This window comes from Emydura macquarii, unplaced genomic scaffold, assembly GCF_026122565.2.
Source record: "Emydura macquarii macquarii isolate MOO-44397 ecotype Brisbane River unplaced genomic scaffold, CSIRO-AGI_Emac_v2 contig_2676, whole genome shotgun sequence".
Classification (NCBI taxonomy): Eukaryota; Metazoa; Chordata; order Testudines; family Chelidae; genus Emydura; species Emydura macquarii.
The window spans coordinates 14,681,626-14,707,590 of NW_027132813.1; the positions used below are offsets into that span (position 1 = coordinate 14,681,626).

Here is a 25,965-nt window from a genome sequence, read left to right on the forward strand (position 1 = left end):
CTAACCATAAAATGAAGTATGGGAGTCCAGTTTTCAAGAATGGATCTCTGCCATGATGATCTTCAATTAGTAACAAAAGAAAAGTGAATTTCACTATACAAGGAAAAGATTCGAAAGGACGGAACTCAGTACTCACAAGTGAGAATGGATATTGTGGATACTGAAGTAAATATTGGGTTTTTAAATAGGGTCCAGGATAAATGGTTCTCTCTTGAACAAACAAGAATGTTGTCTGAGACCAAGTCCCTCTTTTACATTGCTTAACCCTCTCCTTATTTTGGCAAGAGTCAGAAAGAAATCCAGGATGAAACAGGCAGATCAAAGGGATGGACAGGATGAGCACATATTCACCACCCATGTGTTGCATCCATGCAGTCATGACTCCAGAAGCCTGATTGACTGAGGTTTGTTTTCAGCAGCTCATCCAGCTAAGGAGCAGAGCTACATTTTGGAAGAAAGCTGCCAGATTTCACCCCCAGCTCCCCAAGATCAATGAGATTCACACAGGCCTGAGCTCTGAAGAAGAGCTCTGTGCAAGCTCATAAACTTGTCTTCCATCATCAATAATAATAATTGGTCTAATAAAAGATATTACCTCACCCGCCTTGTCTCTTTAAGATATGCCCAAAGCATTTTTAAATGTATGCCTACCTATTATATTATATCATATCATATTAACGTATTATTATATTAACATGCCTATCATATTAACAAAACATGTCTTGAAATATCATAGAAAGAAAGACACCACATTGTTTAATCTTACCTCAGGTAGGAGCTACAGCTCTTGGAATCAGCTATTTTCTATTACATAATCTAACTATGACACAACTGAAGATGGTTAAAGTGTCCCACAGATTTGTACTTTGTCCATAACCTCTTCCCATATTGTAACAATCAGTTACAGGAGTGTAAATCTGATACTGCTGGCTTGCAAACAAATGTTAGACAATCTGCAAACATGAGCTCATCACTCCAGGCAAGGTGCAAAAGAATCTCTGATGTGGTATCCTCATTGCTGGCCCCCAGATATAAGTCAAAACTCCAAAAGGAAACTGGTGTTTAATGTGGTGTCTGTTTTCATTTTGTTATCCTTTGTTCCGTCTCGGACTCTTTCACACTTTGAGATCTAGTCACTCTCTCTCTTTTTTTTTTTTTTTGCCTTGATTCAGTCTTGGGGCATTTTTTTATTAAACAACTGTTTCCCACAACAATGCTGTCACTGTGTTGAATTTCTTAGGGGAGCCATTTCATTCCCTTACTTCCCATACGCCATCTCCACCTTCCCTTAGCTCTGATTGTTTTCCTGTAAAAGACTTTTTTAAAAAGGAAAAAATAAAATACAACCTCCCCCCCCACCCCCCCCTCACACACATACAATTGTATGGCTGCTGTGAACAGACAAATAGGGACAGATTAGAGCACATTCAGGCCTTCCTGCTCCTCCTGCCCCAGTGCTCCTGTGCAGAAAGCAGCTATATCCTGGCTGTTTGCACTTTCCGGGAGTAAGAGAAAAGAAGGGGGATAGCTAGCATGGAACATCCCAAAAGCATGTGCCTGGACAGGTTGGAAGCAGCTACCGCTGGTGGAGTACAGCACTGGTGGAGGTGTGGTAATTGACCTAGCCTCTCTATGGCAGGTAGCATATTTGCTTTTTGGTAGGCATGATGCTGTACGCCACCACACATGTGGTGTCCATGCACTCGTTCTTAACATGGCTCAGGCTCCTTGAGTCATAAAGGAGCCCTCCATACTCTAACTCGTGGCAAATGAAAAAAACATTTGACATCAGACTTTTGCACCCTGTATTCTAGCCTAGAATAACCACATTAACCACAACATTACTCTTTCACTGCAGGCAGTGCTTAATTTGTGCCAGGGCTGAGCCCCGGCACCTCTGGGCCTGCTGTATCAGTTCTGAATGTAAAAAAATTGCTTCAGATCTGGCCCCTTTTTCATTACAAATTAAGCACTGATTGAAGGGATAAACCAACCACTTCATATAAAATAACAAACTCACTAGGAGCTGTGCAAATCTTGGTGGTTTCTGTTCATGAAACTTCTTGTGAACCTTTGGTCCACTTTTGCTCTCGACCTTTACTTTGTATTTCAGATAATGCAAAACTGTGTTTTGCAGTAGTTTCTACCTATTCTTCCTTAAAATTCAGCGTGGATGGGAAGAGAGAGGTTCATAAAAACTCAGTGATCCCAAAGTGGGTTTTGGGCTTCTAATAAAACCCCAAATCTAGCTAGAAAGCAAGCAAGCACACACACAAAAACAACTTACCCTTACTTGGGGTTTTGATCTAAAAAATTTCAATAAGCTCTAGAATTGGCCTGAGCCTTCAAGCAGAATTCGAACTGAATTTTAGCTGAGATTTGAAAATAATCTTTTGTTTTGCTTTAAACTAGTCTTATTCCTTTTCATTTGCCTTTGCGATTCCTGGTTCCAGACTGGTCTGGAAACAGAGGCACCAAAATACTGTGAGAAAGTTTGTTCTCACAGTATTTTCAGCATAGATATAAGAAGACAGTACAATGTAAACTTATTAACCAAACCCTAGGTGAGCAATAGTGCTGGCTCTCTGTCGATTGATTACATTTACTGGGGATTACACTGGATCTTCTTCACTGCAACCAAGGTTTGCCAAGTCTGGATTGTAGCCACAGCGCGCTGTACTGTAGGGAAGCCAGTTGGCAAGACATCTGCTTCAGTGTGCTCCAGGTTCTTCATACTCACAATGGACCATCTCCACCATGGCAAAGTAGGGGAGAGGAGTGCACCAGTGTCATTGAAGATCAGCTCCTGCAATGAATGACACAGGGAGCTTGGGTTATCTGCATTTTAACTTGTCCGAATTTTAGCAAGGTTCCATATGTCCTTTACCCAGACCTTTGGCTAATCAGAGTTTTCTGGTGCCAGAAATACTACAAGAAATATCTTGTATGGATCATATCTCCAGGCCAGTTGTTAGAGATAAAAGACTTGTATAGCAGACCTAGATTGGTCACCATCAGAAAATCAGCATTTATCTTATACAGACACTGATTCCCTATACTTGGAAGAGAAAAGAGCTGCAATATTTTTGAAGGGTGATTGCCACAATATCAGTAAATGATATTGCAACAGAATGGTCTGTCCACATTAAAGGCAGTGAGGTGCCAGAGTCAGTCAAACCTGCATCATTCCTTCTTGGAAGGATAAGCGGGTCAAGGTGGTATGGGGGGAGAAGTCAGGTGCCTGAGCCATGTGACTATCTGCTGAAGATTATAAATGAGTGCTCTTAGATCAGTCAAGGGCGAGCCTTGAATCAGGAGAGACCTGCAGGGTGGGACTCCTGGGACAGAACAAGGACAACTGCCAGGATTGGAGCTCAACCCCACAGAGGAGAGCTGTGAAGATTCTTCCCAAAGGGAAGAAGGAATTTGAGCCCAGGGACCAGGAAGAGACCAGGTGGAAGGTCTCACCAGAGATACTGGAGTGAGACCAGCAGAGTTTCACTGGGGGAGCTGAGGGAGAAATGGAACCCAAAGCCCTGAAAACAAGGATAAATTGGAAGTCCTTAGCAAGGAAGAGTTTCACCCTGGAAGGGCCAGATGAATTGTGTTTGTTTTGTGACAACTTAATCAATTAGATCCCAAGAGAGGAAATGTTATTTCAAAACTCCTGTGATGTATAAATAGATTGGGGAATAGTTGCCAGGTGTCCGTTTTTTTATCAGAAAGTCCGGTCGAAAGGGGATGCGTCTGGTGTCCAGTCAGAAGTACTGACTTGACACCAAAAGTCCAGTTACCGCCTGCAGGGCACCAGAACAGAGGGGTTGCTGCATGCAAATGCCTCCGTCAGCCTGATCTGGAGTGTGGGGACCAGGAGGGGCCAAGATGAGGGGCAGAGCAGTGCAGGGATGGGGGCACTGGGTCAGCAATACATGCCAGCCCCTTCTCAGATGAGCTGCCTCTTATCTGCATCTTGTGGGCAGGCAGGGTCCACATCAGCACCCAGCATGGTTTAGCAGGTAGCAGGTGAGTCCCAGGAGAGGCGGGAGCAAGCGAGTGACCGGGGGAAGGGCCTGTAGTGTCTGGTTTTAAAGAATTGGAAAGTTGGCAACCCTATGGAGTAGGGGTGACTACAGTTCCATGCCATAGGGTGGCATGGTCTAGGATCCCCACCCTGCAAGAGCAAGGCATTGAACAAACACAATTTGAACAAACATATCCTAATAGTAAGAATTTTCTAATACTTCCACTAGCAAATACAATGTTAACTAAAAACTTCAGGGCAGTTCACAGGTTTTGTGTCTTGCCTTCCACTTTCCTCAAACGAGAACCAATTTTTAAACCCACCACATATCCAAGTGCAGAATATCCTTTCAGTGAATCACCTCAGCTGGGACTTTCACACTTGCTGGCTTCTTGACTGAAAACTTAATCCTGATGCCTTTGGGATGTGTTGTATTTTATATCAGTCCTCCTTATGCTTTCAGTTCTCCACCTCTGGCTGTTTTTCACATTTCAGTCTGTAATCTTTCTAGTCCTCTTTACTGCCTTTATACTGCCTCAGCCATTCACTTTTTTAGTTCTGCTCTCATATAGCATCTGAGCATAGTCACTTGTTGTGTTTCTATATGGTCCTTTTCCTCTTTTTTTCCATTTAGTTCAATTTCAACCAAAATTTGATCTAAAATTTTAGAAACTTATTTTTCCAGCTCATTTTCAATCTCGTTTCAAACCTAATTGAGTGGCGATCCTTATTGATGAGCTGCCTTTTTATAGCTCAAATATTTTTTCAGTGTATCATTCAAAACAAAATCAAGAATAACTTCCAGGGCTGGCCCAGTTGCAGGACAGTGTCTGTCTACATGTTAGGGGCTCAATCCTATAAGGGATTAAACAGGAGCTGAGGGTACTCAGTAGTACATCACAGGTTCAGGATCCAGGTTATTACAGGTCTATAAGTACTGAAAAATTCTCTGATCCCTGAGGTGTGGACTCAGGTTGAAGCAAAATGGTAGGCCAGTGTAAGGTAGTTTGCTGTGTGTGTTTGATAAAAAAAGAGTGAACAGACAGCTATAGAGCTGATCCCTTTTTTCAGCTCTAAGTTCACACACAAAATATTTTTCTAAATGAAAGAAAGTGATATAAACAGAAACACTTTGTTTGTTTAAACATCTCTTCTTTTTTTTTTAATAGCCTCTGACGGGATTTGTGACAATGTTTAAATCAAATATTGGGTGACCTTTACTAGGTGGAGTAGCCATCAAGTAGGAACAGGCAGCAGCTATTATAGTGTCTCTCTGCAACGCTAACTCATGTTGAATAATACTTACTCATGAGAGTCTCTTTGAAGCAAATGTGAATCCAAAGTACACTGTATTTGCTGAGGGCCAAGACAATGTGCTGTTTGTAAGGGCAGTGGAATCTGGCACCCACCACATGCAATCAAGTCTACCTTCAAATTTGAAACCTAAAACAAATACAAGCTTTTAAATATCTTGCTACCTTTGTTAGCATCTAGAGTATATAAGCTTTGTTTGCCAGTCCTTTCTTAATGCACAGACATTTTAAATATTTTCATAGCTTTGAGGGGTGCTAATTAAAGCATTCAGCAGCTTTACTGTTTAAGCAGCGTAAATGTGATGTAAAAGGAAAATTAGAACATTCACACACACAGATGCTTGCTTGTTCATTGTAGCTATAAAATATAGCTGCAGGGACCTGGCAAGAGCACCAAGCTCTTACTCTTCTATACAAGTTATTCAGCAAAAAATTAGACAATGAATTCTAGTCTGAAAGGGTTTTTAGCTGGGTTCATTTGTTTTCTTCTACCAACACTGCATTCGGCTACCTTTTTCCTGGTTTGTGATATTGGTCATTCAAAAGAGCTGCTGAAATGGATTAAAAGCTGATTGGAAACAAAATCTTTTTTCAGTCTCTCTGGGTCACAGTCCACACACACAGTCTTTATTTATTTATTTGTTCCTATATCAGCACCTGTTGCGTGGGGAGCCTGGGTCTCTCTGTTACAGAAAGAATCCATTTAAATATCAGTGACAAGGCTGCAGGCAGAAAGGAGATGGCATGTGGAGGTATTTTATTTTCCAGTGTGGGTTGATGTTCCAGTCTTAGATTTTAAAGAATACATAGTGGCTTGTTATTTTTACTCCAGAGAAAGGAGCTTTTTAATCAGGGGAAGCTGAGTCACCCCTTGTTAGTTTTATCAATTTGCTGGAAGTGAATGTTGACGCTTGATCTTTTGCTGACCTCTTATTTTGATTTTCTGTAGAGCCCTGTCCCAATGTATTTCCTTTAATCATGTCTCTTTGATATGCAGGGGAACTGGATACTTCTTCATTTGGCTTTACATGATGTCATAGGCAAAAGCAATACAAATCCCACAAGGTTCCCCTCCATTTGAAATGGTTCACTTAGAGGATGAGGCTCAGTCCTAGAGTTTTTTCCAGGTTCTGAGTTATTTTCCATTTTTTTCCCACAGCCATCGTAAGAAAAATAGACCATGGGTCAGGTAATGTAAGCAGCAGACTACAAAACCGTTGCCAAAAAAATGTAACCACCCAATAGACTCGAAAGGAAAAAATTCATTAAAGTGACACATGTTAATAGTATTGAATTCAAAACACTTGTTTTGACATCCAGATGTTGGAAAGCGCCATATCCTGATTAACAAAAATATTCTCTGGTCTTTCAGTTCTTCCTTCCTTATTTTGATTACAAGTCAAGTTTTGGAGAAATTCTTTCCCACTACTGTCCACTGATCACATCCCCAAAGTATTTCAGAATTTTAACTAGTTTCCTATAAGGAAAAAATGGAAAGCATAACCACAAATATTTATGTTAATGTCACTGTTTGTTAGTGGAAGCTTAGTTCAGTCTGCTACAGTGCTGCAGTACCATACCATCAGATATGCAATCCAACTCCTCAGGACACTGAACAACAAACAACAACAACAACAACACACACACACACAATTGTTACAACATGGAAATAAAGTGACAGTGTGCCAAATATAAAAGTCTTCAAATACAATTTGTTTAAATGAAGAATTGTGAAATAAGCACATAGATATTACAGACTGAAAGCAAGGCAGAAATGCATCTAGTTCAGTCTTGTAGATCAACCATTCATTGGAAAGATAAATTAAAAAATGAAACATGCAAGGTCTTAACAATGAAGCTCCAAACTGCTCCTCTACAATAGAAATGTAGTCTTATTTTACAACTCGGTAATTATTTGTAAGATGGGGGATAATGACACTTACAGACGAAAAGCGCTACATGAGAACTAGGTATTAAAACAACAACAGTAATAAATAAATACAGAGTTATGTGCCTTATCCAAGGTCACACAGGAAATTTGTGGCAGTGTCAAGAATAGAACTCAAATCTCATGAGTCCAGTTTTGTGCTTTAACCACAACTGCAGCCTTAATATATGGTTACAGTATACATATCATGTATCTGCAAAGTGGCTTCATTTGGCAGCATCTGTATGTTTATTGCATACTTCAGTGTCTTATTTTGTTCAGTGGGAAATATAGCTAATCAACCATATTACAAATATTGGGCAAAATTAAGTCCTGACCTAACTTGGCTGTGCAGTGTGCAAGGAGGAAGCAATGACTTTCCACTGTCTTGTAAACCAATATATAGGCAGCAAGAACCACAGGCTATGTCTTCACTGCCGCCGTCAGATCGACTTCTCTGGATCGACTGAGCAGTCAGTGAAAACCCGCTCAGTCGATCCAGAAATCGACATATTAACACCACCTTCTCAAGTGTCACAGCGTTGCGTCGACGGGAACCATGCAGTGCAGTGAAGACAGCATGCAGAAGAGAAGTCGACAGGAGTTACACAAGTTTTTTGCGTAGCTTGCGTAACTCCGGTCGACTGCTGCCGAATCTCAGAGGTAAGTGAAGGCAAGCCCACAGTCTCTTTGCTTGAGGGAGCAAGGGGCAGCTCTTCAGAGGAGAGGCCACAGGAGCTGTGAGTAGGCAAGGCTCTGGCGCTACCCCCCTCCTGGGCTCCATGCAGCAAAGGAGAATACTACTTAAAAGGAAGTAATTATTTCCCAACCTTTCCCCCAGCAGGCATTGTGCCTCTGAAGGGTGTCTCAGAGGCAGAATGCCTGCTGGTTCCTCTTCATGGGATGGGATGGATCTGCTGTACCCCCAACACAGTGCAGTGTATAAAATGCTTACCCTAATCCATCTGGAAAAGGAAACTGTTTTCCTGCATGGCAAGGAAGGCAGACTCTTCTACTAGGATAGAGTTTCAAAACATAACAAAAATAAAGTGTACCATTGTTCCAGAACTTCTAGATTCTCATTCTAAAGACTGGTTATAAAAATTCTTCCTGATTGGAACAAAATGTTAGCTTTCCCTCTGCTCTGGTTACAGCTCACATCCCTTTTAAGACCTCGTGCTCTGCCCTGAACTATTTGTATAAGAAAGCTTATGTTTAAACTGGAATTGGCACAAATACTCACCCACTGGATATGCCTTTCCTGCAGTAATCTGATCTCTTTCAGTGCTTCACAAATCACACTATCCACTGAGGACAGAAGCCTGTGCTTTCTTATTCTCCAAAGAGAATAAAAAATCGTCAATAACCCTGACAGCTTCCTGTAATGCAGCTCTCACAGCTTATTCCAGATGAGCTGAGCAGTAAATTTGCCATAAAAATGTTATGATGTGAGTATGTATCTCCCACAGTATTCAGAGATTAGTTAGTGAGTTATATACCTACCTTCATCACTACCAGTCTGCAGCTAGCTCACAGAGATGGGATAATGGCACACCGAAGAAAAGACAGACCAATAGTAGCAAAGCCCATGAACATTTCTGTGTGATGGCCATTTTGTAGTATCTTTCCAAGGTAATCTTTAGCACCACATGACTTGCACCTTTCTTTACTTAACTGAGCATAAGTCATGATTTACGCTGGCACCTGTTTACAAGGTTTCAGTCAGTTCCACATTGAAACTGAATTGAACAGGAGGAAAGGAGGGGTCTAGTGGTTACAGCAGGAGACTGGAAGCCTCGGTTCTATTCCTAGCTCTGCTACTATCTATGTGACCTTAAGTACTCACTTAACCCCTCTCCACTCCAGTTTCCTCATCCTGTAAAACGGACAATGATCCTCTCCCCTGCCTACCACAGTTACAATAAGGGATGAAAAGTACTACTGAAATGCATCATTATTGACTAGGGGGCCACTTCTTAGCTGTTGTAAATTGTCATAACTCCATTCATTTCATTGGCTGACACCAGCTGAGGTTCTTCTCACTGAATAGCTGCTGCTTTTTTTTTTTTTTTAGTCTATTATGTCATTGCTAGATTTTAGAACAGGGACACAAGAGAACTCTCAAGTGTCCTGGAACTTATAAAAAATGGATGTTTCTCAAACCTCCCTCTCCTTCCCCTTCTGAAAATGTTTTTTAAAATGTGGAATGTTGTGGGAAATTACTCAAAACGTAATAAAAGTGTACATTAAAAAAAAACCTCTCTAACTTACAGTTTCCTTGGCTAGAGTGAATCCCAGGGTTGGATCCAGCTCAGCAATGCTCTTTGGCCTTTCTCTAGGTTTCTCTTTCCAGGACCATGTCTCTCATCCATTCTTTGCTTCCAGGACCTCATCTCTCACACACACTCAGCACATAAATATACAGACACATTCAGTGGACACACACCCTTTCGGCAGAGCAGAATGACCCCAAAGCCTCTCTTTTCCTCTCTGTTTTAAAAGGCCTAGGCTGCTCTTAAACCACAGCACCTCCATTCTCCCATCTTTGTTCTCCAGACAAGTATTGATAGCCCAACACAGTTTATTTGCAGGATCTGTCGTTTTTTTCCCTGGCATCCCTAGCTTATGAATAGCAAGAATGACACTGCCTGAAAGTAACTGCTGTTACAGGTGTGTGGTATTTTAACAAATCTACTTTGTAGTGAGTTTCTCCCACCTCCCATGCTATTAGAGGTGATCACCATTTTTTAAACTGAAACATTTTCTTGGAAAAAAATGGCCATTTTTGTCCAAAATTTAACTTTTTTGCAAAAAAAAAAAAAAAAAAAAAAAAAAAACCCCAAAACTTGTCTTTTTCATAGTGTGTCATTTTTCATAAATTTTCTGGCATCTTTATCCAAATGTTTATTGAAAATATTATCAGCACCACCAATTCTCTTTTTTTGTTTGATTACCAGAGACATTTTTGAACAAAACATTTACTGGAAAACCAAATTTCCACAAATGAAAAATGTCTTGCAAATGGTCTTGATAATGTTTTCAATAAATATTTCTACAAAATAAAATTGTGACTATATTGCAAGAAGAATAAAATATGGATCTGTTTCAAATTCCTTTGAAAGGGAAACAACTTCCACATTTCAAACTCCAGCTACTATCTAGTCAAGTAGCCTCAAATCTCAGATTTAACTATATCAGAGCGCAACACTCTTTCCACCTTTCCCCCCTCTCCTTCCCATTATCCCTTTTTGACACCGAATTATTTTCTCTTGCCTTCTCTACAGCCAGGAGGAAGCATTAGGAATTAAAAGGCAAACTGCAATGATTATTTCTAGTGCATGGGAGTGTTATAGCCCTGATTCTGCTCTTATTGAAGTCAGTGGCGTAACTCACATTGAGTTCAATGTAAGGAACAGGCCTTTCAAGAGGATGTGTGTAAGCCTCAGTTCAGCAGAGCATTTAGCATTTACTTAGCTTTAAGGATGTAAGAAGTCTCACTGAAGCTGATTAGCTGATTGCATGCTTAGTTAGGCATGTGCTTAAGTGCTTTGATGAGCTGAGCCATAAACCAGGAGATCTTAGGTGGTGGTTACATAAATTAAACACAAACACACACACACACAAAGTGTACACTGAAAATAACTTTCCAAGCTTTAGAAATACTTGCTCCAGTTTCAGTTTCTCCCAAGAGAAGGCATCCCTCACTGGGTGAAAGTCACCATGTGTGTAAAAACGATGCACCATTGAAAACCCTGCTTAACCCCAATTTTGATAGTTTATGTGGCTCTCAAGTGATGCACAGGAAAGTCTGGATCTGGCTCTTTGCACAGGAATGAATTTCACCCAGCGAGAGCTTCCACAGTGCCAGTACAGTGTTTCAAAGTGCTAATATTCCACTCTGATGTTTTCTGAATCCCAGGAAATAGAGCTCAATATCTCAGAAAGATGGAAAGCACTCGGTGGAATTATAATTTATGGTATATTCTATTGTTTATAGGTATTAGCATTTTGGAAGATTGCAACACTGTGTCAATGAGCACAATCGTTTCTAGAGCCCCTCACAGTGACTTTCAAAGTCTCCAGCCTTCGTGAGAACAGAAGCTCAGAACAGGACTAGTTTTTTCCAGGTTGACAGCCAGCACCGACCTATCCTGTTTTCCAGGATAGTTGTTTCGTTAGATGAACAGATCCCTAATGACACTGGGGAGGATACAAGCAGCAGCAGCACGGAGAGCAGGCTGTAGAATGTCTATTCTCATCATCCATATCATGGCTCTGGTTTATTTATAAAGGTATAACACTACAGCTTAAGAGCAAGACCAAAACACTACTGAGCACATTGCTAGGCTAGAGCAAACTGTCTCCAGACAAGTGGGAGCCAGTGAGAGCTTAGCTGAACATGGTGTGGGGAGAAAGCCCTGTTCTCAACACATGGGATCTGGCTAGAGTTCAGAAGATTGGGTATAGTGTGCAGGCTTTGAGAGTCAAGGGTCACTTCCTCTGCTGCGTCCAGTATTCTTTGCAATGTTTTTAAATGGATGAATTCATCATAAAGGGACATGTGAATGGGGAAAATCCATCCATCACAACATAATGTACTATCAACAGCTTCTGTAAAGGGTTTATTTTTCACATGAAATGTGACAAAGAGACCAGGAAAAGGCTGTATTCAGAGCTAATCAATATTGGTTGGTTTTTTACCCCTCCTCCTCTAAGCCTATGTGGAAATGCCCCATTGAATGTAATGTTTAGAGGGCCAAGGGTAGACTCCTAGACAGACACCCACTGTCCACTTAGGGAAGGAGCTCTTTCAAACAGGAAATATATTTGTCACTCTGGTACTGGATTGTCAGTATAAGGGCCTGCCCCTACAAGGTACCAAGCTCCCCTCTGTCCCTCGGAGGAGCTGAGTGCCCTCCATTCACATTAGACAAAAGTCTTCTCTCACACTGGAGTAAACCCAGGGTAACTGCACTAGTCAAGATCACCAGCTGTGACGGAGGAATATTTGGCATAAGCTGAGGAGTGGAGACATGAAGGTGCCTTTTGTGTTTCGCCATCCCAGCCTAATTAGCCTGCATTAGCCTAATTCCTGGACACAGGTTACAACAGTTGGGGATCAGTGCAGTGTAAGGGAAGCCCTGACTGGCAGCTTGCTATCCAATGCTCTTGCTATACAAGATCTTTGTCAGAAGATCCAGTCAGTGCCAGATTCACCTGGTTTAGGGCCACTGTGGCCTGGTGCCAAGGTGCAAAGCAGCTGGAGTGTAGTCCAGGAGCAGGTGCATTGATTTCAGGGGAGGTACTCCAGATTTACCTGTGTAACTGAGAGCAGAACTTGGGCCCATTGACTTCAGAAGGTGTGTTGGGCACTTGGAGATAAACAGCACTTTACAAGGTTGGACCCCAAAAGCTCTGTAACAGAAAGAGGCTGGGATTTTGAAATAAGCCTAAGGCACCCAAATCCCATCTCCTTCCGATGGTTGCTGGCAGCCCAGATCCCTTAGGCACCTTTGAAATCCCAGCCAAGGAGAACCTGGGCGGACACTGTGGTGTAGTTTGACAAGTTGTTCATAGAGTCTGAAAATGAAACAAATGCCCAGACTGCTGCAAGGAGCACTGAGACCATTGTTGTTTTGCACTGTTTCCTACGTGGTGATGTGCTCACATACAAACACCACTTCTCAGAAATCCCTTTTTGGTAGCTCATGTGACTAAAATGCTTTTGTAAAATTCTTGTTGAGGTGAGGGTGCATCTATGAGATTTTTTTTCTCCTTAGCTTTGGTACAACTTAATCTACACTACAAAGGGTTTGCTGGTTTACTATGTTCCTGCCTGGGATTTGATGAAAGTTCATCAAAGCCAAGATGTTACCCCAGAACATTTCAGGTTTAACTAATCAGCATTTTCCATCAAAACTCTGTTTCATTGGAAGATTCCTAACCAGCTCTAGTCAATAGGATATTGTACTATGGGTCAAATCCCTGAAGCCCTAGAAAGAGCTGATAAATGTCCTGAATGCAGTCATTCTAGCATGCCTGTGGAGCAGCAAGATTTGGGCAGGTCACACAGGGAGTGTGCAGCCCATCCCTACCACAAAGTACTGCTCTTTAAGGGCTTCCAGCATCTCAGAATGCAGCAGGAAGGTTTGGGAGGTGATGGCTACATGGGTCCACTGGACATATCCCACTATGGAAGGCGAAAAGACTGCATGCAGCAGCTGAAAGGGATCATTACAGTTCTAAATGTGTAGCAGTGACTGTGGTGTTGCTCCATGGCCTGGGGAGAATCCCATTCCCTCCATCCCCAGAGACCCATGGCCAATTTAGTTGGACTTGACACCGGAGTGGGCATTTGAAAATCGTTTGGTGGAGCTAAACTGCTCATTGTTGACTGTTGTTATTTATTATTAGCATAGTGGTAGCACACCAAGGATCAGGGCTCTATTGTGTTAGGTATAATGAACAAACAATCCCCGCCCCAAAGACCAACCTAAGTAGGGATTGGAAAGCATGTTTCCATTGATATGCTTTCATGTTTGTGTAAACAGATGGTTACCCAGGGAGGTGTGATGCTTGCACAAAGCTCCAAACATTTTGTCCATAGAATGATTGACAACATCCAATAATCTAATCACAGCTGAAATGTATGCAGGATCCTGTTAAACTGAACATGAATTGGCATTGCGTGTGACAAGACACAAAGATATACTCAGAAATACTATTGTACTCTGTACACAGTGTTAGCAAGGGTGGCAAATCTAAAATGCAAGGCAAATCTAAAAAGACAGGTAAACATATCTGATTGTACAGGAATATTTTGGAAAAAGCAACTAATGGAATTGCTAAAATAGTCACAATATTTAAGCTATACCCGGATTATTTTGCTTACAACATTAATGACATCGGAGAAGCCAGCAACACTAATTACAGTTCATACTATAGCCTAACAAATGAGTGAATTCACTGGCCCTGCATGAAGGATGGTGTTCTGTATGCAATAAAACTACCTCTAAAGTAAATATAGGCAAAAATTACACAAGTCTATTTGCATGTTAAAGATAGTTGCTCCACATGACCCAACCAACTTAATGGTACAGGAGTACTAATAACTCCTGCACTTGAATTTTATAGTGAGTAGCAGGCAATCTCATGAATAGTTAAGCAGAGACCTATTCTTCCACTCAGCTTTAAATGGTGACTATATTCCAAAGCTGAAAGTATGGAAAAGCATTTAAATATGATTTGCTGAAAGAATTACAAGGAATCTCACTGCACACATAAGGAATATGTTGACATGGAAGAATGGCTGACCATTAGTCTGAGTAAACTATTACATAACAGCTAAGCTATAATAAAGCCCTGATTCCAAATCAAATAAGTCTCCCAGACTGCTTAAAATGAGTCACCAACAGCTTTATAAACACAGAAAATACTTGACAAGGAAGTCTCTGATAATTTTTTAGTAATTATGTCTGTGAATTGTTCTCTGTTGACATCATTATTAGAAATGGTTTCCCATAAGTTTGCATTGCCTGTTAACATCTGCTCATTAATCACTAAATCTTTGAATATTTCTTTCATTACAAATTTATTAGAGAGTTTACATGATTCTGAAGCTGGCTGCTCTGAGATTTTTAATTAGCACAGAAACAACGGTCCTGGACAATATTTGTTTTTTTCATGTTCTTTAGAGTGGGGTGGGTTTTTTTCAGTAGATTCTGCATAGTTTGAATAGCTTCATACCAAAACATGGTTCAAATAGCTTTACACCAAAACATGGTTTCACAAAACAAACAAAGATGACACAATTTCTGTTTGTCTCAGATAGATGCAAAAAGCTATTGGATTTTTATTTTTTTGTTGAAAGTCATTTATAAAGAGATGTGCATAATTTATCTGTATCTTGAACAAGATTTTCAAAGTTTTGCCCTAAATGTATGATTCAGAAGCAAATCCAGAGCCAAACTTGAATGTCAAACCATGGTTTCTTAATATGGTCTGGCCAAACTGATTCAACTGATAAAGCCAGATGATGAGTGCAATACAGAGAATAATGAGGGCCTGAGAAAATTTCCTCATCATGGGAGATGTGGATTTTAGGAGAGTGTGGCCTAACAGTTATAGAACAGTATCAAGAAAGCAGGAAGGTCCTGAGTTCAAATGAGGACTGAAGTATCACCTCAGGCAAGTCACTTGACTTTTTTTGTGCCTCAGAAAGCCCCACTGTAAGACTGGATTCCACTGAAAACCAGACATTGCCTCTGAATCAAGCTATGCTGAGTAAATAAGTTACAAGAAAAACTGTGCATTTGAAAAAATGTTTTAATCAGGGACTACTACAAGAGGCTACTAACTACAGACCAATCAGGAGTGTCAGGTGCTGTGGTGGTTATAGATATTTCAGCCACAGATGAAACATGTAAATTATTTTGCTCCCTATGTAAATATTAGGAGGGAAATAAATAATGACTTGCAAGGTAATTTAAAGCAAAAATAAAAAGCTATAGTGAAAAGATGCAAAGCAACATATGATGCAAGGTAGAAATAAAATATGCTTTTAAATTAAGAAATGATTGCAGGGACACTCAGTGAGTTGCATTGGCTAAGAGATCTGATGATACACAAGTAAATGAAATACTGTACTGTCTGTCCACAATAGGCAGGACTAGAATGACTAACAATATAAAGACATTTTTTCAACAAACACCCACAGTCTGTAAAGAGGCAGATGCCAACCTGTTCAGAAAGATCAAAAGGACTCACTGGAAAGAACCTGGGAAGAGCCATATGCAAAACAATGTTGTTAGTGCCAAGAGCGAGGACCACACCCTGGTGTGCCTTAGTGCATTTAATTAGAGTGCATTTAAATCCCTGTAAAAGGCAGTTTGTGTTATATGCTGATATTCCACGTGGCTTTGCATTACACTGTCCACCTTCAGAGTTCACCTTAAAAGTTATGGGATGACAGTAGCCATTTTATGACTTTTTCTGCAGAGAAATGCAATAGAAAAAAGATTATTGCTTTCCAGCAGGTAGAACTTTGGATCTTTAAATTGTAGTTTATTTCCTTTCTTTCAGTACAAGCTGCTCAATCTCCCTGTGGTTTTAAACTCCGCTGGTGGTGTCATTTCCATCCTCATTACCACAGTAAAGATTGGCACTGAAATAGACTGTCAAATAAATGACACTGCAGCTACAAGTCAGCACCACACTTTTGTAGAAAGACAGATTTCAATTCATTATGTTATAGGTAAACTATTTAGATGGACAAATTGTACCATGCAGAGCCAGGGAGAATACCAAATACGTAACAAGCAGGGTTTTAAAATAATGAGTGAAATCCTGGCCCTATATAATCAAGGGCAAATCTTCCATTGGCTTCAATAGGGCTAGAATTTTACCCAGTGTGTTATGTTGGCTACATAGTGCTCTCCTATAATGCATGGGGGGAGCAAGGAGCCCCCTTCCCCTTCCCCAACAAACTTCTTGGATGGATATATTAGACCTGTCAGGAACACAGTACTAGGTTGGGGGGTGTGGAGTTTCCTGACTGATGCGCCTTCTGGCAAGCAATTTTGCAGGGAGGGATAGGGGGTGATGAGGTTGGCTGGATGCAAGGTAGAGGTGGCATGCTGTGCCCTTTAAATGGCTGTAAAAGTTTTTTCCCCCATCCCCCCCAGAGCAAGAGGTGATCTCCCAGGGAAATGAGACTCAGAATAGTGTCTGAGAGGCACAGTAGCTACCAGGGGCAGCAATGCTTATACACCACCCTTTGCTGAGAACTATGCCTAATGGCTCAGTCGTGTCCTGTGGGTAGAACTCCTATATATAACACGTACAGAAGGGACAAACTGCAGGGGGAAGCAAAAGAACTTGATGCCTGCTCCTTCTCCCCCTGAACTCAAGGGAATTTTGTCACAAAGCAAATGGAAACAGAATTGGGCTCTCACAACTGTACTTTTCAAGCACCAATATTTACTCAAGGCCAGATTCTGCCACCCTAACTCCTATGGAATAGTACCTTACTCTCAGAGTAGACCCCCCCGAGTGGCCTTTGCTCTTACTCAGGTACTGCTTGATGTGAATCAGGCCTACATGGCTTTCACCTCTCTTTTTTCCCCTCCTTACCTCTTCTTACTGTCAGAGTACTTTTAGCACAGTGAGCAGAATAGCAGTGGCTCTATCTTAGCTTGGGACTGACTCCACTCTTTGCACTACCGTTACACAAGCAGGTTTGGTTTGAAAGCATGCTGTCAAAATGAACAGGGAGTTTGCCCTTTTTATTTCCTGCAAAATGCTAGGAATGTTTGAAAGTTACAGTAACCAACGAAACAGAATAGGAAACGAGAGAGACGTTTATTCCCTTAGAAACAGCTTTATTCCCCTCAGATTTCCAAAGGAGCATAGACATTTTCTGTCTTTTTTGGCACCAAAAGGTATTAAAACAACTTCAGACATCAGGTTTTTTCCTGCCTTTTATAAGGACTGCACACACTGGATATCAGAGCAAGAACACAGAGCTCAGCTTTTAATGACATTTTACTCAGGCTATCAGCAGGAGAGTGTAACAAGTTAGAAGTTCTCTTGAAGGTTACAGATTAATCCAGAAGAATATAAAGTCACACTTCCCTCCAAAACCTATTTTCTCTGAGTAAAAAAAATCCACACCTCATACTAGCCTGTCTTCTAATAGCCATCTTCAAATCTGTTGAAAAATACAGAGTAACTCGAAGATGAACATAAAGGCCATTTGTACTTCCTTGTGTCAGGGATAGTTATTTTTCAGCTTTGGAAAACAGGCACTTTAGTTGTGATGGTGATTTAGCTGGTTAGTAAAACCAGTCACTAGGAGCATGATTCAAAGCCCACTGAGGTCAACAGGAGTCACCACTCACTTCAGTGAGCTTCAACTAGGGCCTAGCCTGCCCTGCAACCTACCTTGATCTTAGATTAGTGCAAAGAAGCTTATCTACACCCTGCAATGGTAAGAGCTCAAAGCACAAAGAACCAAAGGTCATTTTCACTGATTTTATACAGTGCATGGTGTTAGATGTAGATTTGTGTATTCTGAGCTGACATCAAGAGCAATTTGGAATTAGAGGTGGGTATCAAACAACAAGGTTTCATATACAACACTTTAAAGATCTATGAAACAAATGCAAAGGTTGGGAAGCCAAAGGAATTTAATCAGCTATTCTCCATCTAATTGTCAGAGAGCTATTCACGCTGTCAGAAGTGAGCAGTGATAACATTTGAATAGTTTGACATGCAGTATATATCCTAGCTCACCTAACTTCAATGCTTTTACTTATAGCATCAGTCAGGGTTCTAATCACTAAAGGTAATCTTAGTCAGCGTATAATTCTTTGACTATAAAAGAAATTAATGCCTGTTTTAAGTAGCCCTAAGAATACACTAGAAAGCTAACACAGTCAGTGAAGCTTGAACTGAAGATAGTTACCAAGGGCCTGAAGTCACACATTAGTATTCAGATGATTATATCTAGCACAATATGAATCTCTTTCTAAAGTCCCATAATGTGAGAACAAAAAGAGTTACTTAACCAAATGTGGGAAAATAAAAGGAAATGTTTTCACATAATGGTATAAAAAAAACCTGTGGAATTCATAGCTGCAGGAAATAATCAAGTAAAATAGTGGGGCTAGATTTGCCTAGGGGATTGTCACAGGGTTCACTATTAATTGCTGCAGTACCACCTTGTAGCTGCATTGGGGGAATTAGCTCTCAACCACTCTAACCTCCCCCCCCCCTCCCATTCAATTGCTTGCTTGCCCTGTCTCTCTCTCCCTCTGGACTTGATCACTCCCTCTTCATGGCTTGGTCCTCCAGCCAGGTCACTATCATTTTCCCCTTCTGAGGTATCAAAGTCCCACCAGATGAACAGTGTCAGGCAGTCCTCTGATCCACTGCCCAGATTGTGCAGCTTCCCCAGTTGCTGATAGGAAAACCCAGGCCCACCCTCTACTCCAAGCTCCAGCCCAGGGACCTTGTACCTCAGCAACCACAGTCTACCCAATCTCAGACCCTCTCACAGTTTCCCTAAGTTTCATATCCTCCTTTCTCAGTCTTCTGGCTCACCCCTAGAACCTTCTCTGTTTCCTATAGCTACTTCACGCTCTTTCAGGTTCTTGCTAAAATCTGTATTAGCAGGGGTTTTTTCCTCTCACCCCCCAACACTTCTTTGTATTTTCCTACCCCCTCCAAGAACTAATTATAGCTGCTCTATAGCCCTACTTTCTGCTCCACTTCCTGCTTTTATACTAGCTCAGTCTGCCCCTGCCTAGCTGGGCCTCATCATCAATTAGAGCTTATTAGTCCTGATTCTCCTCCAGGTTCAGTCTGTCATGGGGTTATTTGGCTCTTTCTACCTACTCAGGCTTTGTGTAGGGTAGACACCCCATCACAGGGGTGGATAATTTTGTGAGCAGTAGGAACAAGTGTAATTATAATTTAGGCCCGAAATCTGTGTGAAATTAAGCCCATACACAAGTTTTTGCATCATCAGAGCTTTAGACCACAAACTCCTTGGGCAGGAATATGTCTTCATAATTATCTATAAAGCAACATGCACATGGTGATACAAAAATATAATAAAGATATTGTGTTAGTGCTCTCAGCAAAAATTAATGCCCCAAAGGAGAGTGGCAGTGTTTAACAGCACCTGCCAACATCAGGGTGAATGCCTCTCCTGGGGTACAGAGAGGAAAGGGGGTCTCAGCTAGTGAACAGGGATATAATTTGCCCCACCTTCTGCCACCTTTTCTGAATTTAGCCCAATGAGAGGAATTTAGAACCAGTATTCAAATAAACAGTCACAATAAAATCATCTGAAGTTGGGGGTTTATGCAGTTGCACTTCTTTATATAGAAATGAAGGTGGGCAACCATTTCCTGTACTTTGTAGAATGTAGCGAGAGGGGATTAAGGTTGCTATACAGAAGTGTATTGCAGTACAAACTGGGACCGGGTCCACAGCCTGCTAAAGCTGATGGAAAGACTCCCAATGAGTTTTGGATCGGGTCCTTGATGACTTGTAACTGGACTCCTTGGAGAAGAAAGAACCCATCTTCCTCAACTGAAAAATGTAATATTGTCTTGAAATAAGTGCTGGCCTAAACAGTACTGAGACTTTGTTGTTGTTGTTATTGTTATTATTATTGGAAGGACCATTTTCACAGCAGCTAAGATCTGCTACAAATGATGACTCACTTGCACCACTGATCTACACAAATAGCATGTGCTAAGATTACCATCTGGTATAACAATCTACATCACAAGGCTCCACATTTCCTGTTACCCAGGGTAAGTAAATTTCAAGCGTGAGGGAAAATTTTAGCAAGTACCTTTGCAGAGAGAATAATGCGTCTTACACAGAGGGGGGAAAAGAAAGGGAAATTATGAGGTAAATGTTATTCCCTTCCCTCTGCCCCTTCACCATATAAGAAGAAAAACATATTAAGTTTGCAGTTCTCATTTCTATCGTATTCAAAAAGTCAAATCTATGTAATGAATACCTGCTTGGAGGGATTCCAGCAGGATGCTGACAGGCTTTCTAGACACTGTTTGAAATGGATGGTGAACATTTCATTCTTTTTTTTAATGTTAAGACCGTATCTGATACAACGATGATATAAAGAGCTTTAGACCCTGGAAAAAAAAGACCTACTCTCTCATTAGGCTAAACTATGCTGCTAAGGCACAGTCTTGCCCCAAGGGTGCTGAGGGGCCACCCTGTAGCTGGGTCATCCTTTAAATGGGTGCAGCATCTGCTTCTTGCACTGACCCAATACCTGTACATCCTCAGTCTGACTCTGTATGTACATGTAAATGGCTGCTCCAGATGTGGATGATGGAGGGAGAGTTGTAAGTACTATAGGTGTAGCTATAGATGATATACGCCAACTGGCCCTGTCTGTGTAATTCACCATAGCTCCATCCACTTCAACAGCTCTGTGCTGATTAACCTAGTGGAGGATCTGGCCTTTTCTAGATCTGTATCACCAATAATACACCCATCTAAGTAAACAGGTGCAGCTATAAAGGGCATTTTTAAAATTAGAGCCAACATGGAGTGCACTTCAGGGGTAACCCTTCGTTTTGGCAAAGCTTCTCAACACCCCACAAAACTGTCCTTTTGTTTCCTTCTGTGATACATTCCCCACCACCTCCAGAGAGCAGGGTCCTTTTGGGGAACAGAATCCAGAGCCACCACTGAGCAGAAAGCTTTGACTAGGCAGCTTTAGGAGCTGCCTAGATGTTACACCATTAAACCTCTCCCTGCTCTCGCCCAGGAACACTCCTGCATGTTAGGCCCAGCACTCGCCCCTCTAGCAGCAACACCCCTGTCCCTCCCTGGTATCTGAGCAGCTTGTCTAGCCAGCTTCTTATACCTGAAAGACAGGAACCAACCCCCTCACCTAATCAAAGCAGTGTTTCCTATTGAAAAAATACATTGACATTTGGCAGGAGCTGAAGAGAAGACCTGAATTTGTGAAGAAAAGCAGAGAAAGTCTCCCAGACAAAAGAACGGTAAATAATAAAAATTAAAAAGAACAAGCTACTGACTGCCAGACATTGTTCACACAAATAAGGTAGCTGAAAATCAACCAGGATTCTGAAAAGGGACTCGTCGGCCTCAAGAGGTGAATGATATATTCCATTATGTTGCAACAAGGAAGACAATACAGCTCAATATAGACAAGCCTTTGCAGAGACAATAGAGACTTCATCCTCCATTCACATCTTACCCAGAATCTGATGTTAAAAGAGAACTGCTGTTTGCTGATCTAAGGACTGCCATGGCTGCTTTTGAAGTCTGGTGCATAAGAACGAGGCAAGCAGCTGTGAGAAAGCAGCATTTCATCACAATCTGAGGTAGATGGATGAGTAGGGAGACAGAAGTGTCCTTCCCTCACTCTCATCTTAGTGCATTCTTCCATGCTGTCCTCTGTATCTGACACTCCCCTTTATCCTAAAACCCTAGTTGCCTAGATGCTCCTCCTTCAAATTCCTCCTTCTTCATGAAGTCCCAAACCATTAACCCACCTCAGTGAAAATGTTCGCACCCAGCCATGATATGAAGAGAGAAAACGAATATATATAGACAGATCCTCAACGGGTGTAAATTGTCCTAGCTCCATTGAAGTCAATGCTCCAAGGCAATTCCAGTCAGTGGCCCATTTGCACCAGCTGAAGATCTACCCCTTCCTAAATTAGAAACTTGCTCTTGGTTTCCTCCTGCAGTTTTAAATAGATGGACAGAAGAAAATGAAAACTTCTTAAGGCAAGGAGCCTATCTTCCTCTGTGTTTTGTACAGTGCAAAGCACTTTGTCAATGCCTAGCAAATAATAAATAGCTAATAGCTCAGTGTGCCTTAGGGGTCTAGACAATGGTTGCTATTTAGAAGGTCGTGAATTGAAATCCTGTCTAACCCACTGGCTGACCACTTTAATCAACTCTGTTGTAGATGAGGTTCTAACAAAGTTAGGTTCATTCTAAAAATGTTATTTATACATACACACAGACAAACACAGCTGCACTGTGACACGGGGGAAGATTTCTCTTACTATGCATGGGCCCAGTTACTCAGGCCAAATGCTAGGTGCAAGATATGGGCCTTTTAAAGAAAGTAGTAAATCAATGAAGAAATGTGGAAAAGAATCAAACATCATAAACTAGATTGTAGAGGGCCAAACTATTTCCATCCTCTGAGTTAAGACAATCTTTAAGAAGCTTTAAATGGGCTAGACTCAAGTCCAGTAATCCCAGAAGACAGCAAGATATACAGAACATTATACTGGTTTTCTGTAATATTTGTCAGCTACTAAATTTACGCTCAAATACAAGAACAAGATTATGTATCCAGAAGTGAATATGACCATTCTTATTTCTTGTGCTGCCTCAGTAAGGCCTAAATCAGCATTAATTTTTGGGCTTGTGCAAATCAGGAGTTATTCCATTGACATCAATGGAATTAGACTCATGTAAGTGATGGAGAATGAGGCCCAAATTACATGTCAATGTTTTGTGAACTATCTTGTCCATTTGAAACGTCTTTATTATTGAGCTTTTACTGTAAATCACTGATACCCAAACCTTTATTTTTCAAGCATAACTTTAAAGGATGAGGCATTGGGTGCAACAGCTTCCAAGAAGTTCAAATTCTGTATACCTATAGGGATGCTACCAATGGTAGGCCCATATTTTGACCTTCTTTTGTCTTATAACTTTGTAACAGCCACATAATACATTAGATGTGTTTTTCTTATTTCATAACAAATGTTTCATGGCTTTTTTTCCTAAACTCTGTTCAGAACAGAAGAACCATCTCAATGTCAGGAGCGCAGAACCTCTTAGCAACCCTACAATAACAATGCAGTGTGCCTGAACTCAACAGTCATGAGTCACTCTACAATAAACCCGCCATTGTGCCTGGAACCCATGAGCACCTTATGACAAACCACCAGTGACAGACTGAAAAAAAACCCCACTGAGTTAAACAAAGTTCAATTTCAAGCTTCTAAGCAATTATTTTTTATTTAAAAACCATTAGTGTGGGGGGGAACTCTGAAATTCTGTACATAAGTCCTGAAATATGATATTTAATATTTCCATGGCAGCTTTTTATTGTTTCTAAGTAAAATAAAATATACAGCCTCCCCCAAGTCTCTTACAATCTTTGAGGCTATGGCAAGACAAAATATGATCATACTCACAGCACTGATCCCACACTGTATAGATCACCAGTACATCAAGTACATTTCTATCTTCTATTTTCATGTAACATTTCAGTCAAGAGCCTTTGGGATGGAGAGGCAATTGATTGTGTTCATGTTTATTTTTGCTAAGCTACCTTTCTGACTTGATTCTTCCAGGCATAGAACCATGAAATTATTACTTTAGGTCCTAATCCTATATCATTGGAATCAATGGGAGCCTTACCACTGACTTTAGTAGGAACATATCCGTGAACCAAGATTTTCAAAGGTGACTAGTGATTTTGGGTGCCTCAGTTTTGGGCATTCAGTTTCTGCCACTTCAAAGGGACCTGATTTTCATAAAATGCTGACCACTCTTCCTCTGAAAAATCAGGCTTTTTGAAAGTGTCTCAAGTTGGGTGCCCAGAACCACAAGTCACTTTTAGAAATCTTAGCCTTAAGTTTTCAGGCATTGCCAGACACTCAGACAGGTATGCTGGGAACCTCCAGATACTGAGTTAGTAAAAAGGAGTATCACCAGCCTAGCTTTAGCCTTTAAAATGCTTGTATAGAGTGAATAAATATGCTACTGTTACCGATGTCACTTTGAATGAGAGAGAACAGGAAATTTTTCACATATAAATATATATTTCTATATGGGAAAAATGTTAAAGCTCTCAAGTTGGCTTGTGAATAATCAAAATTACCCACAAATGCACTCGACTAGCAAACAAACTGAGAAACAAGAATGCAGAATCTAACAATTCTGCCAGTTATCTTATTCCTTTATGGGCGCCAGTCTTATCTGTAATTCCAGACCCCCTCCATTTTCTGAGGTTTCTTGCAAAAACACATCAGTCTCAATATGAAATCTTTGATTCCCACAGAGAATTACATTTCAAAATGATGCTCCATGCTAGTAATTTTTTCCCTGGCCTTCCACATATGGCAATATTTATCTTCAAAGTTTTCCTCTTTGGCTCGTAGGCTGGTTTGTAAACCAGATGATCTTGTGTGGCCTAATTGTAAGATGATTTGTTGTGTGATTCAGTAGCATTGTTTATTTGTACAGTGGTTTGATGGAATTTGTAAACTGCATAATATTGTTTTACAGTGTTTTCTGTTATGAAAGAGTCACATTTTGCTCTAGCATTTGCGGAGGCAATTATAATTAGATGTAGTTCTCAAGATACTTTGATCTCTTCTCTCTTGCTATATTAACTAGTGAGATTAAAGCAGCAAAGTTCTCATTTAAGCAGGGCACTGATGGTGAGTTTGAAGACTGAGTGACAATAATGCTCCATCAGACAAAGAAGATGTAAAGTTAAATGGTGGAAATTAGATGGGTGTTCAGCGGCCCTAAGTGTTTCCATGTTTTAGGATAGCATTTTAGCTCCCATTTCAACAAATATCTTTTGTATTAGATCTTCAGAGATGTGTTATTTGCCATTCAAGACAATGATAGCTTTGTTCTATTTGATCATTGTATATTGTGTAGTTATGAGTATATAGAGGCTGCCAGGCCTATGAAATATTCTAAAGGCTTACTGATCTTCCCACTCAGTTTCCGTCATTAAATACACCTTCAGGAGCCTGTTTGGTTTTCCAATGGCAGATTTCGGAAGGGGTGTCATGAATGTAAATCCAGAAAATACTTTGAAAAACTTGGATTCCAAAATGGGCCTTTCACTTCTAGGCCACTGATTTGAATCCAATCCACTCCACTCAAAGTCATTGTATCTCATGGCTATTTGTTGGTCTGTGTGAAAAGTGGTGGTCTCAGTCCAATTCCTTGTGGACAGAAATCAGAGTTGCCAACCATCCATAAATTTATGGACAGTTAGTAAAAAAAAATGTACAATTTTAACAATGTCCATCAACCTATAAATAAATGAAAATGTCTCTGAAATTGGGTAGAAATAAAACATGTATTTTGACATTGATTGTCATCGTTCAGAATCACTTCTTGCATCATAAAACTAC

The 25,965-nt window shown here is 40.8% G+C and overlaps 1 long non-coding RNA gene across 1 annotated transcript; it reads left to right on the forward strand.

The window, feature by feature from the left end:
* The first annotated feature begins 20,216 nt into the window (after window positions 1–20,216).
* LOC137164513 (uncharacterized) lies at window positions 20,217–23,168 on the forward strand. The gene is made up of 2 exons (XR_010923067.1): window positions 20,217–20,586; window positions 21,751–23,168. It is a non-coding gene; the product is annotated as an uncharacterized lncRNA (long non-coding RNA).
* The last annotated feature ends 2,797 nt before the right edge of the window (window positions 23,169–25,965 follow it).